The sequence below is a fragment of the Papio anubis genome, chromosome 19 (assembly GCF_008728515.1).
Source record: "Papio anubis isolate 15944 chromosome 19, Panubis1.0, whole genome shotgun sequence".
Classification (NCBI taxonomy): Eukaryota; Metazoa; Chordata; class Mammalia; order Primates; family Cercopithecidae; genus Papio; species Papio anubis.
The window spans coordinates 2,066,190-2,080,415 of record NC_044994.1 but is presented as its reverse complement, the minus strand read 5'-3'; the positions used below and the strand labels follow the sequence as shown (position 1 = coordinate 2,080,415).

The window sequence follows — 14,226 nt, the reverse complement described above, 5'->3', positions numbered from 1 at the left end:
ATTTCACATTTTACATTATAGTACAGTAATTTTGTCTGATATTATCATTGCCAGATAAAAATACCAGATTCCCACTTAAATCTGAATTTCAGATAAACGTAGCGTTTTTTTAAAGTATAGAATGCTTCTCACAGTATTTTGGACACTAAAGGTTACTTATGTTCTCCATATTCATATATTTTTTGCTTAGGACTTTATACGTATGTGAAATTTTGCGTTCTTCTCTTATTAGTATTATATCATAATATTTGTCTCAATACATAGGCTTTGTGGTTATTACTTGAATGGCTGTATGCTGTCATCATGGAATTAAATCCCATACTTATCTAACATTTCCCTATTTGGGACATTTAGGATGTCTTAACTATTTTTACTTCCAGCAGTAATTTAAAACCTATCCTTGACCTCAGAAGAATTTAGAAAGTGTAGCATGGATAGAGATGAACATAAAACAAGGATTTTGGTTCTTTTGTAATGTTTTCTTAATGTAATTTTCTTGTAGGCTATTTTAAACTTAATAACTATGTATAAAACTCAAATTTTCAATTAGCAAATGTATAGCAAATGAACATATTTATTTATCCCAAACACTTAATATAGGAGTATTTGTTTCTGAATTCCATGTTTGATGGATACTCATTTAACTGTCTATAACCAAACCATCAATCCTGAATAGCTAAGTCTGAATGTACCAAAAACTTTGAAGCTCTTTAATATTACATAGAAAACAATAGAGCAACCTGGAAATCATTAAATTTGGGGAGAGACAGAATAAAAGAAGAGGATCTTAGTACTTAGGAATGTTCATGTTGTCCTTACTTATAACCAGATTTAGATGATTTCCACACTCCTTGCCTATTTAGTTCAAAGTCAAACAAATTGCTCCTCTGTTGTTAGTTATCTGATTTAAGAGCTGAGTTAGTGGAAGTATTGACGTTCAGAAATGGCTAGTGAGCTTCTCTGTATTTCTTTGATGATTCAGAAGCCCTCCAGCCTTACCTTACTCTTGGTGGTAATTCCTGACAATCTGTGAAAATGTTCTGTGTCCCGTGCTGTTAACTGTAGCCTATCTGTTGGCACTAGCTCTCTTTTCAAATATGTGGGGAAAAAAACACCCTAGCTGCCTTTTTTTTCTTTTGTTTAAGATGGAGTCCCCCTCTGTTGCCCAGGCTGGAGTGCAGTGGCACAATCTCAGCTCACTGCAACCTCCACCTCCCAGGTTCAAGCAGTTCTCCTGCCTCAGTCTCCCGAGTAGCTAGGATTACAGGTGTGCACCACCACACCAGCTAATTTTTGTATTTTTAGTAGAGATGGGGTTTTGCCATGTTGGCCAGGCTGGTCTCGAACTCCTGATCTCAAGTGATCCACCTGCCTTGGCCTCCCAAAGTGCTGGGATTACAGGTGTGAGCCACCGTGTCTGGCCTTCTCTGCTAACTTTAGAAAATCGTTTATTAGTAAAGACAGTTGTACATGCCTCTTTCTTGTCATTGTAAAGCGCTCTATTGTAAGACAGTGTCCTAGGTAGATACGCTTGAAAAGTCGTTTGAGAGGAGGTTTCTGAGAGTCTTGAATGTCAGACTCAAAAATTTGGAACTTGTGCAGAGTGATAGCATCTCCCTTAATGTAAACATTTAATGTGTTTACTTTAAGGTTATGTAATGCAACCAGACTAGTGTAATGACTTATTAAAAGAGGCGTATAGCTTTCTTTACGGCCGGAACCGCCATCTTCCAGTAATTCGCCAAAATGACGAACACAAAGGGAAAGGGGAGAGGCACCGGATATATGTTCTCTAGGCCTTTTAGAAAACATGGAGTTGTTCCTTTGGCCACGTATATGCGAATCTATAAGAAAGGTGATATCGTAGACATCAAGGGAATGGGTACTGTTTAAAAAGGAATGCCCCACAAGTGTTACCATGGCAAAGCTGGGAGAGACTACAACATTACCCAGCATGCTGTTGGCATTGTTGTAAGCAAACAAGTTAAGGGCAAGATTCTTGCCAAGAGAATTAATGTGCGTATTGAGCATATTAAGCACTCTAAGTGCTGAGACAGCTTCCTGAAACGTGTGAAGGAAAATGATCAGAAAAAGAAAGAAGCCAAAGAGAAAGGTACCTGGGTTCAACTGAAGCGCCAGCCTGCTCCACCCAGAGAAGCACGCTTTGTGAGAACCAATGGGAAGGAGCCTGAGCTGCTGGAATCTATTCCTTGTGAATTCATGGCATAATAGTTGTTAAAAAAAAAATAAAAGACCTCTGGGCTGAAAAATGTTTCTCTTCATTGAGTAGAAGTGTGATGTCCTATCCCCCAAAGAAATACTTAAAGCAAATTTTAGTTGTGTCCTAATTTATTATGTAATGTCTTTCCTATTCAAATTTAATGTATTCCTTGCTGAAGGATGTAAGGTAACTTATTGTGCAACGAATTACTCAGTTGGTTAGAAAATGGCCAGATATTATGTATGAAATATTTGTACTGGTTTGAAGATAGTTTTAAATCGTCAAGGAAGAAATAAAGTAATTTTTTTTTTTTTTTTTTAGACAGTCTTGCTCTGTCAACCTGGTTGGAGTGCAATGGTGTGATCTCGGCTCACTGCAACATCTATCCTCTGGGTTCAAGCGATTCTGCCTCAACCTCCTGAGTAGCTGGGACTATAGGCGTACGCCACTGTGCCCAGCTAATTTTTGTATCTTTAGTAGAGATGGGGTTTCACCATGTTGGTCAGTCAGGTCTCGAACTCCTGCCCTCGTGATCCACCTGCCTCGGCCTCCCAGTGCTGGGATTACAGGCATGAGCCACTGTGCCAGGCCATATAAAATAAATTACAAAAATAAGTGGGATGTAATCTATTGCATTACAGTTAAGCTCAGGATCCAGAGTTTGCTTTTGAACCCTAAAAAAACACATTGTTTAAAGTATCCATTCTTTGTGTGTTATATACTAGCTTGGAATTACTTTGACCATGCATGGAACAGAACTCAGAAAATAATAGTGGTAATAGCATTTGTGTTAGGACATTGTCTTGCTGTAACAATATACCACAGACCTGGGTAAGCAGTAGAAGCTTATGTGGTGGTTCTGGAGGCTCTGACGTCCCAAGGTAAAGGTGCTGGCAGGTTTGGTGTTGTATGAAGGTTTGGCCTTCACTTACCTCTTGATACTTCCACAATGGGAGTTCCTTTTTTTTTTCAATTGAATATTTTATTTTGAGATAATTGCAGATTTACATGGAGTTATAAATAATAAAGATTCCTTGTACTCTAAAAAAAAAAAGAGGTGTATAGTTTTTGAAGATTATCAACGTGGAATGATATTTGATTACTTGGTGCATCCATTACATTAATGTAGTGAGCTCCACTGAACATCAGCAACGTTGTCATAGACTTGGCTTTGCCGTAGCTATTGAAGCCACATGAATATTTCATCACAGTCAAGGTAGTGCTGTGATAAATATTAAAAGAGGCCAGTGCTAAAAAATTACATCTGAAAGGATTATGTGGTTGAGAACACACCAAGGAAAGTCAGGACCCAAAGGTGGACATCCTCCTCTTCTGTTCTTTCTTTCTTGTCACTCCTCGGGGGCAGTTTGGGGGACAGTGGCCAGGAGGGCCTGCGTTGTCACAGAGAATGTGCTAAGGGGATGACTACTTGCTAGTCTTTGAGTAGTTCCTTTTGTCAAATAAAAAATGAATTCAGACTCAGCTGGGCGCAGTGGCTCACGCCTGTAATCCCAGCACTTTGGGAGGCCAAGGCGGGCAGATCACGAGGTCAGGAGATCGAGACCATCCTGGCTAACACAGTGAAACCCTGTCTCTACTAAAAACACAAAAAATTAGCCGGGAGTGGTGGCGGGCGCCTGTAGTCCCAGCTACTCAGGAGGCTGAGGCAGGAGAATGGCGTGAATCCAGGAGGCAGAGCTTGCAGTGAGCTGAGATGGCACCACTGCACTCCAGCCTGGGTGACAGAGTGAGACTCCATCTCAAAAAAATAAACAAACAAAAAAGAATTCTGACTTAGGTAAGGAGACTGTTCATCTGAAAAGACTATTGTGGTAGAGGTAAGGGTTGTGACCATGATACCTTCCAGGGCCTCCCAGGTCTGTAAGAAAGGGCTTTTCTGTTATATAGAGGAGTGCAGGAGTACACAAGGCTGTGAGGGTGGCAGAGCAGGCAGCAGGATGGGACAGTGAATCCACACATCCGGAGGGTTTTCCCTGAGGTCTGTGGATCCTTAGGAGGCCCTTCAGGAGGGATGTCCTGTTGCTTGCTCAAGGGGGAGTCAAGTTTGGTCAAGTTGTTAGTGGGCATTTTGTCCAGTTGGTCAATGGAAGCAAAGAGTTTGGCTAATAATTTTTGAGAAAAAGATTGAGTACACGGAAGGCCTGTGTCTGGCCTTGGAGGTAAATACGGTGTGCATCTGTGAGTCCCATCAAAGTCACACGGGGAAGGGGGGTTCTTTGCAGTCAGCAGTTTCCTGGAAGACAAAAGGGTTTCAGGGGCTGGGGTGGGAGAGGATGTTAACTGTTGCTGTTTTCCAGGAGCATAAAGCCCAGGTAAATGTCAACATTGCCCCTTTATACCAAAGGTCTGTTTTTGGGATTTCATCAGTCAGTCAGCCAGTTCAGGTCCACAGTTCTTGAAGGCCTGCATCGTGCTGGGCACTGAGTTAGGGACCAAAATGTTAAACACACCAGGACTTTTATCCTGTAGGTCTGAATCTGGAGAGCAGGTTGAACCTGAGAAAACCCTGGGAGGCCGTCTTAGATGGACCCAGAGGCTGAGAGAACCTGAGGATCAGGATATTTGGATTCTGCACAGACTGGCTGGCTCCTTCTTCTCCGTAACGCCTCTTCCTCTTGTGGGTGACCTAACTACAGAAGGAGAGGAGGAACCCACATGTTCAGTTCAGTCCTGTGGCATTATGCATTTCTCAATGGACAGTAGAGCACCATGTGTCGCTTGCATTATTTTCAGAAAGTTATACAGGATTGTTTCTGCGCCGAATCTGGCAATTGCTGACTTATGACTGAGTGTGTAAGTCTTCTTCACAACCCTGGTGAGCCTCTGACTAGTATGCAATGTTTATGTGGTTTCGATAGCTGCTCCAAGGCCAATCTGTGTTAACTTTGTTGATGTGCAGAAGACTCATCAGTCGGTGTAAAGTTTGGAGACTTGACTCTCAGTAGTTCCATGTAAATAAATGATGGAGTTGGAGTACATATTTTGGTCATGACACTTAGATTCTGATGTTGTAGGCCCCTTTAATTGAAGTGTTGAAGGGTTGCTCTCAGAATGACTGGACCAGGCCTTTACTTAAATGGGTGGATCAGAATATCTCAAATAACTGTTTTTAATTTATTTTAAACTCAAATGACCTTCCTGATACCAAACAAAAAACAACCTCAGTTGATATTCAGAGCTTGAAAAGTCACCATTATCTTTACAAATATCTGAATATCTGATCCTGTAGATACAAAATATCTAGAGGATTACTTAAATTAGAAATATATAAATATGACTATCTGGTTATTTTGTATTCATAGGAATTCATCATAAACCTAGAAACTCCATCTTTAAAGTTTAATCATTCTGAAAAGTCTTAAAATCCTTTCAGCTGTGAAGTTCTGTATTAATATAAAGGACTGTGAAATTTCATTCACAGCTTCCCCACCCTTTTCCCTCATCAGTCAGAACCTCAGAGGATTCAGGGGACTCATGAAGTGGCCTGCAGAAGATCTTTTCTTTGAGATCTTGTGTTTTATCTTAAAAGAGACACATTTTTATTTGAGTTTATAATCTATCCATGGTTGTTTTGATCTAAAAATAATGTTTTAAGTTGCTTCTCATCAAGAATAACTTAACCTACAGGAGAATAGCTCCTCGAAGGAGCCAGGCTTCTGCTGTGCGTGCTTTGGGTGCAGACTGGGGCCTGGCTACGGATTCCCCGAGAGTGTGACGGTGTCGGTTTAAGAAGCCTTGTCAACTTCAAAGTGGGGATTAGATGTCCTGTGAGCACAGGAGAGAGGAAGTAGGGGGTGGCAGGAGAAGAACTGGATCAGGACTCTTAAGTTCAAGTCCCTACAGGGTCCCAGGCAGGGTGGGCCCTGAAGGTGGTATAGAGCATGGCCATGGCACCACAGCTTTGGAGGACCTGGCCACTGGGTGGTGCATGCTTCTCCAGAAGGGGCAGCCTATTGTTGCCATGTGCCACGTGAGCCTAGTTTTGCCAGATGGTCTAATTTTTTAAAAAGAAATTGGAAATCTAGGTGTTTATGAAAAGTCTTACATTGGTTCAGGACTTGGTTAGGAAAACAAAAGCCACTGTATGTAATCCGTGTATAAAGCGTTTAAATAGAGGAGATTGCAGGCTATACCACCGTTGAAAGGGATGGGAAATGAAGGCCAGGGAAGTTCTCACAGACCCCAGAGATGGCCATCTGTGGGACCCAGGTGCAGCCAGAGTCCTGGGCTGGCCTCAGAGCCCTCTGACACTCCCGGGCTGGCTGTGGCAGCCAGCTGCCCCTACGCTCCTGCTCCTGAGCCTGAAGAAGCAACTGTAGGCACTGAGGTGGGCACCTCCCTAGTGCTTGGGGAGGCTTCCTGTCTGTCCTCTGCCCTGTCTGCCCTGGTATCCCTTTGCAGCTGCACTGAAGCATCTCCACTTCTCCTCCCTTCCAAAGCCCTGCAGTGGCTCTCACCGTGGACTCTGACGCAGACCACGGGGAGGGGAGCTCGCAAGGCACAGCATCCTGGCCTCACCTCGTGTGTGGAGCAGACCTGAGGAGGGGTGGCAGTGACCCAGTGGATCACAGACAATCCAGCCTGCCCCTAGACTTCAACTTTAAAACACTGTGCTGGTCAGTACTGTGTGTTCTAAAGGAAATACACGTGTGGGCCAGAGCTGCTTACCATCAGCTTGACAGAGGCAAGGCAGGAAGCACAAGACCTGGCGTGGGCGGGGACGGGGAGGGGTGGAAAAGACGACGAGGCACCATGTTAGAGGCCACTGACTCGCTAGCCTGGCCTGGGGCTGCTCACTGGCTCCGTCTGCTCCCCTGCCCAGCACTGTCTGCCTCTGAAGGAACAATGGGGCAGCTCCCACTCCCCAGCTCTGCTGTGTCTTTGCTGTTTGAGGAAAGGCCGAGACACTTAACTCAGGTAAACGGGTGGACAAGGTCACATGGGGACCCCATGGGACTCGTGAGGACTGATGGCCGCAGTGCCATGCCCTGTCAGCCAGAATGTCGGGGAGGCCCAGCTCCCAGCATGGGACGATCTTTCTATCGTCTTCTTAAATAAAATGATATTTCTGGAGAAGAAAGAACAGAATTGAGATTTACCTTTTAAGACATTTTATGTGTATGTTTATCAGAAAAATGAGGAGGTTCGCGCCTGTAGTCCAGCACTTTGGGAGACTGAGGTGGGAGGATGGCCAGGAATTCCAGGATGCAGTGAGCTATGATCACACCACTCTACTGCAGCCTGGGTGATAGAGTAAGATGGTGTCTTCAAGTAAGAATAATTTAAAAAAGAAGAGGAAAGGCTGAAACTTCCCAAGTTGTAGTCTTGGGAAAATGAGGGCATTCCAGTTCCTCCTGAACCTGTCATTGTCCACCTACCATGGAGATAAAGATGGAAATGGAAGAAATGTGTTTTCAGACTCACATGGTCAAATGTTAGCTTTGTCCCAATTCTAGCCCTCTACCTTTCTGTCTGCCTCCTGATTAAAAAAGAAATTCTTCCGTTCCACTTTAGATGACTATAATAAAGTCAAGTCTAACTAGAAATTTCAGTCAAGGAAAAGCAAGAAAAGAAAGATCTGTAGAAAAATCTGTATATCTAAGATTTCAGCATCTCACTTGTATCCAGAATTGACAAACACATACACATTTTGCTTCTTCACATTAAGGATTCTGTTTCTAGTACCTTTTTTTTTTTGTTTTTTGTTTGTTTTTTTTTTTTTTGAGATGGAGTCTCACTCTGTCATCCAGCTGGAGTGCAGTGGTATGATCTTGGCTCACTGCAACCTCCACCTCCCAGGTTCAAGCAATTCTCTTGCCTCAACTTCCTGAGTAGCTGGGATTACAGGTGCATGCCATCACGCCTGGCTAATTTTTTTGTATTTTCAGTAGAGACGGGGTTTCACCATGTTGGCCAGGGTAGTCTCGAACTCCTGACCTCAAGTGATCCACCCACCTCGGCCTCCCAAAGTGCTGGGATTACAGACATGAGCCACTGCGCCCGGCCTGTTTCTAGTTCCATATTGAAATCCGAGATACATCCCCCAGCTCCCACCTGCCACCCCATCAAATAGCTAACAGAGAAGGCCATTAAAATACGTGCCCAGTAATGGTGATTTTCATAGCACAGAGATTTGCCAAGGTGACTTAATTCAGCAATACCTTTGACTGGAGCTTTTTCCCCTCCTTAAACGATCATGTGGACCATAAAGTGCTAATAAAATCTCCAGCTGCACTTCCGTGAGGTTATGGACGTGGCGGAGTTGTCGAGATGTGTGGTTTGTAAGCTGTGCAGACTGTTTACTCGGCGTCCTTAGGAGAGGGATCATGTCAGTTCCCTGACATGATGTCACCCTTTGCCCAGGGTGCTGGAGACAGAGGGGCCTCTGGCAGCTGCCGTTGTTGGTGGGCTGGGCTCGCCCACACCTTGGTGCTGGTGGTGCTGACAGAGGGCAAGTTCTGCCCAAGGAAAGATAACCTTGTTCTGTTGAAAATCTCTTGGAAAGAGTTCCTGTGCAGGACAAAATCCACATGAGTGTTTAACACTTCTTTCGGTGTTATTTATGTATTTTTTTACTGATGTGCTGGAGAGGCCGTGTGAAGGCTGTAACGAGCTCTGGTCTTCAGCTTGCCAGTCCTGAGCTCTGCTACAAACCAGCGGTGGCATGAGCATTTCCCCTTGCACCTCAATTTCCCCTAACATGAGACAAACAAGACCCACCACAGAGTGGGTGTGGGAATAAAATCAGACAACGTATATGCAAATATGTTATACACTGTGAAATCAATGTCGGCTGTGACTCTTACACATGTTGCATTTAACAGCTTTTCCAAGTCAGCTGATCATACTATAATCTTTCCCTTCTAAGACTCTGCAGGTAGAATGTGGCTATGTTTTAAGAACAAAATATCATGCTTTTTAATTTGAGGCACATTTTTTTTTGTTCTGTATTCTTTTTTTTTTGGAGACAGAGTCTCGCTCTGTCGCCCATGCTGGAGTGCAGTGGCACAATCTCAGCTCACTGCAAGCTCTGCCTCCCAGGTTCATGCCATTCTCCTGCCTCAGCCTCCCGAGTAAGCTGGGACTACAGGCGCTGCCGCCACGCATGGCTAATTTTTTCTATTTTTAGTACAGACAGGGTTTCACCCTGTTAGCCAGGATGGTCTCGATATCCTGACCTCATGATCCACCTGCTTCAGCCTCCCAAGTGCTGGGATTACAGGCATGAGCCACCGCGCCTGGCCTGTTCTGTATTCTTTTTTGAATGAATGCAGAGCATATTGATGTTACTCATTGTATATAGAGTTCCAGTGAGAATATTTTTGTAAGTAATTTCAGTGGTAAACCAGTCACCCTAACTCCTGTATTAAGTTAGTATTACAATAAATACCAGTGAAGGAGAATTCCTATGTATTGGTTGTTTCTGTGGAACCCAGTTGACTTTGATTTTCTCCCAGCTCTACTTGGAGGTAAAAATCGGAAGACGTGAATATAAAGAATATACGTTTAGTAATGTCTGCTGTGTACTTAAAGCCATTGCCACGCTGCACATACGTGCTCTGGATTTCCATCGGTTTGCAGAAATGCGGAGGGAGGAGGACGTGTTTCCGTTTGCTGCAGGCTTCATTATTAGCTTTCATAATTAAATCATACTTCCAACCCTCTCGTCTTAATGTAAAATTACCTTATGATGTATTAAAAGAGAAGGTGAAATTACAGGGATTCGTAGTGGCCTCCTTGAAATGTATTAAGAATTTTAGGCAGGGCCAACATTTCAAACTCATTAATATTAAATGTGAGTCTCAGTGTTTTGAGTGTTCTTTAATGCCATCATTCAGAAGAATTTCTATAAAAGAAATCTACTGACTATCTTCCTGTAAACCACATAATACTGCACATAAAATTTTAGACATTTCTCTTGTAAAAACAGCTTCAACTGAGTTTTTTAATGTTTTACTTTGGAGAAGCAGAAAAAATTCTCTGTGCATGAAATTATTATATATTATTTTATTCAAATACTTAAATTTTATCTGTTTATTTTCAGTTTACTGTTATCACCCCAGAATTCCTGATTCTTGGTAATCTGATAACACCCTCTGGTATATTTGCTCATACTTTGAGAACAAAGGAAGCTTATCATGGTATTTTAAAGTATAATAAGAGTAAACACTTCTATTGTATTTATGACGTGCTATGCACTGTTCTAAGTCTTTTATATACATTTAATCCTCACAGCAACCCTATGGGATGCATAATGTTGAGGTGCACCATATCTATAGAAATGCACTCTATATTTAAAATAATTCAGACAGCTTTTTAATCTACCTGCCCTTCCCCTTGCTAAAAAGGGTGTGAAAAGTTGCCATCACTGAATTCAGAGAAAGAAGTGCATTGGGGGGTCAACCAATGATGTTTTTTGTCAGACTGAAGCTTTGCTCAGTTCCTAGTCAACAACTCTACGGTCTATCTGCTTAGGGCTTAGGGAAGTCCCTGAGATGATTTGTTGCTCAGCCAAACTGTCTCAACTCCAGTGGGGAGCTGTGGTAAGCCCTAGAGCAGTGACTTAAGTGTTTGCAGGTGGCTTAGCCCCAAAACCAGTCCTAAGCCATTTCTTCCCATGGAGGTCTCGGTGAAAGGAGCATTGCTCGTCTCTCTTTGTGAAAAGATCTTTATTTGTGAAGGCATTCACTGTATGCCGCTACCCTTGTCCCCTGCCAAGCTGGGTGCGGTGGCTCACCCCTATAATCCCAGGACTTTGGGAGGCTGAGGTAGGAGGATCACTTGAGCGCAGAGTTGGAGATCAGCCTGGGTGCCATAGTGAGACCTCTTTTTCACTAAAAATTAAAAAGAAATAGCCTGGTATGGCGGTGTGCGTGCTTGTGGTCCCAGATTCTTGGGAGGCTGAAGCAGGAGGATCACCTGAGCCCAGGAGTTCACGGTTGCAATGAGCTATGATTGGACCACTGCACTTCAGCCTGAGCAACAGAGCGAGACACTGTCTCAAAAAAAAAAAAAAAAAAAAAAAAAGAAGAGAGAGAGAGAGAAAAGAAAAAAAATGACTGCCAAGTGGGTTTCAGTATAATGTAGCATTTTTAGTTATCTTAAGATAACAGTGACCAAAATACATTTTAAGAATGTGTTCATGAATGACTTTTCCTCCCATGCCAAACAGTGAAAGCTGAACGTTTCAAATAAACAGAGAAACTCTGGGAATGACCTAAATCAGTTCGATAACCCTACGGAAGAAGGACTAGATTGTTTGGGAGTAATTGTGGCCCATGAAGCCACTGATCTTTCCTGGAGAGAATCAATGTAAATGTGTTGCTGGTTGTTGTCCAACATTATTTTGCTTATCTTTCATAATATAACTTTTATATGGTTATGGAGCTTTACAGTCAAGCCTCAGGCAGCACCAGCATTCATGAAACATTCCCCAGCTCGGGCTGGCGCAGGACACGTGATGTTGAAATATTGCTTTGTAGCAGCTTCCAGGCTTGTGTGGGACCATGTGGTCAGACTCCAGCGCTGTGCAGGTGATGATAGTTGTACAGGTAAAGGATGAGTATGTTCATTTTGTCAAAACCCCACACCTAAAGCTTTCTGAGCTCATAACAAGCAGGAGAGAATGAGAAAAGCTGTGCTGGGATTCTTACCGCGTGGTAGTTTGAAGTGTGGAAGTGTGCCGTGAGGATGAAGATGTGAGGTGCTGGAATGCGTTTCTGAGATATTACATAGCCTTAGATGCATTACAAATGGAACATATTCTAGTCGAGTTTAGTTGTGTGGTTTCCAGGCTAGAAGAATAAGTCTGATTTTTAAGTTCCCTTTCAGCCAAGGCACTGAGTGTCAAATGGGCGTTGTGAGTCCATATTGGTTTGCAGTGTTTGGGCTTGTAGCTCTTTTTGGTTGCAAGCTTCAGAAGCAAAGCCAAATCTTGGTCAAAGAAAAGGGGCAATTTATTGGTACTTCCTCCATCATGGCAAGGCCTGGGACCCAAACCTCAGTCCCCTTCTCCATTTCTTGGCTGTGTTTTCTTCTGTGGTGGTGTCATGCTTAGTCAGGTTGTTCTTTGCCAAATGATAATAAGTGGTAGTTTTAGGCTAACAGACTTTGAGCTAGTGATTCCATGACAAAAGTATCTCTTTTCCATTAGCTCCAGCGAAAGTTCCAGAGAGGACACGCTGTGGCCCTGCTGGGATCCCAGCACCAAACATTGCAGCTGGGGAGGGGGCCTCATTAGCCAGACCCAGTCACACCCAGTCACACCTAGGACTGGAGTGGTCCAGCCACTCCTGGACCGTATCAAGCATGATGGAGGAGAGCGGTCCCCAAGAGAAGCAGGTGCCGTTACGCTGCGCTGTAGTTACATGCCAACATCTCGGTGGTTTGCAACAACAAAGGTTAATTTCTTGCCTGCCCTGCGTGTTCATGGCAGCTTGGCTCAGCCGGGCCCCAGACCTCTTCGTTGTAGGTGGGCTGAGAAAGCAGCCATCCCTGGGCACTGCCCACCTTATGACACGGGGAGAAGAGAAGGTGGTTGACCGTGTGGTAGCCCTTCTAGACAGTCCGCTTGGGCAGGACTTCAGGCTTCAGATGGCTCCAGGCCAGCTTTCTCTCCCTCCCAGGGGGCCGTCCCTGCCCCCACCCCTAGAGAGAAGGGGCAGCTGTGCTCATTGATCTCTGCTGCCAATTCAGAATCCCTCGTTGGGAGAAAACTCCAGGCCACAGTGTCTCCCAAATCCAAAAGACACAAATCAGACTGTCTTGGTCTAGGAGAAAGAGCCCCTTGGCTTGAGGTGGGGTGGCTGGGGCTAACAGCATAGCTTTCTGCATAGGATTCTTCCTCATGATATTCTCCCCACACTGCCACCTTTCCCATTCTGAAAGTCTGTGAAAAACCTCCAAATTCAGGTCTCCAAGTGTTACATATACCATCTCCTGGTGCATTATGCATTTGCAGGGTGCATCTCATACTTTGGTACTAGACATATATTATATTGCCATCCCAGTGAAAGCTATGATACTAAGAATCCAATTTTAGCATCCTATTACACTATTGTCTTCAACTGGAAATTAAGACATGAAAACCAGTAACTTTCAGTGATCCAAGTGTTTTGAAAGTGAAATTAAAAATATGACCAGTTAGCTGGGTATGGTGGTATGTGCCTGTAGTCCCAGCTACTCAGGAGGCTGAGGCAGGAGAATCGCTTGAACCCAGGAGGTTGAGGTTGCAGTGAGCCAAGATTGCTCCACTGCACTCCAGCCTCCAGTCTCACCAAAAAAAAAAAATATGTATATATATGTGTGTGTGTGTGTGTATATATATGTGTATATATGACCAGCATCTGTCTTTTTTAAGGAAGGCCATGTGCTTTTAAAGTTTGTTGAAACTTACCCTTTGCTTTTCTTATTTTTATTTGTGCTTGGTATTTTCTCGAGACCCAGGGGCACAGAAGCAATGGAGAGTCACAGTTTTCTGTGACCTGTCACTGATTATGGTCACACTGGAAATTCTCAGTAAGGAAATGGAGATGCCAGTTGTTATAAAGGGATTGTTATAAAAGGCTTAAGCGTTTCATTTTCCAGTGTGTATTCTTCAGTTGGTTTAAACTGAAATCACACAGAACAATGTTCTTCGTAAAATGATTTTTTTGTTAAAGTTCAAATTCTATCTGGCTTAGCAGTAGAAGCACATGAATTGGCCATTTGGATGGATTATGTGTGAATGGACCTTGGATATCATGTCTCCATTACTCTTAATAAATAAAAATCTTGCCTGTAATCCCAGCACTTTGGGAGGCCAAGGCAGGCACATCAGCTGAGGTCAGGAGTTTGAGACCAGCCTGGCCAACATGGCGAAACCTCGTCTCTACTAAAAATACAAAAATTAGCCGGGTGTGGTGGTGGGCATTGCAGTGAGCCGAGATTGCTCCCCTGCACTCCAGCCTGGGTGACAAAAGCAAAACTCCCTCTCAAAAAAAAAG

The 14,226-nt window shown here is 43.6% G+C and overlaps 1 protein-coding gene and 1 pseudogene across 3 annotated transcripts in view; both read left to right on the top strand.

The window, feature by feature from the left end:
• PIEZO2 (piezo type mechanosensitive ion channel component 2) overlaps nt 1-14,226 on the top strand; it is a 460,524-nt gene that overhangs the window by 32,920 nt on the left and 413,378 nt on the right. The window lies entirely within an intron of this gene.
• Nucleotides 1,382-2,533, top strand: LOC108583012 (annotated as a pseudogene).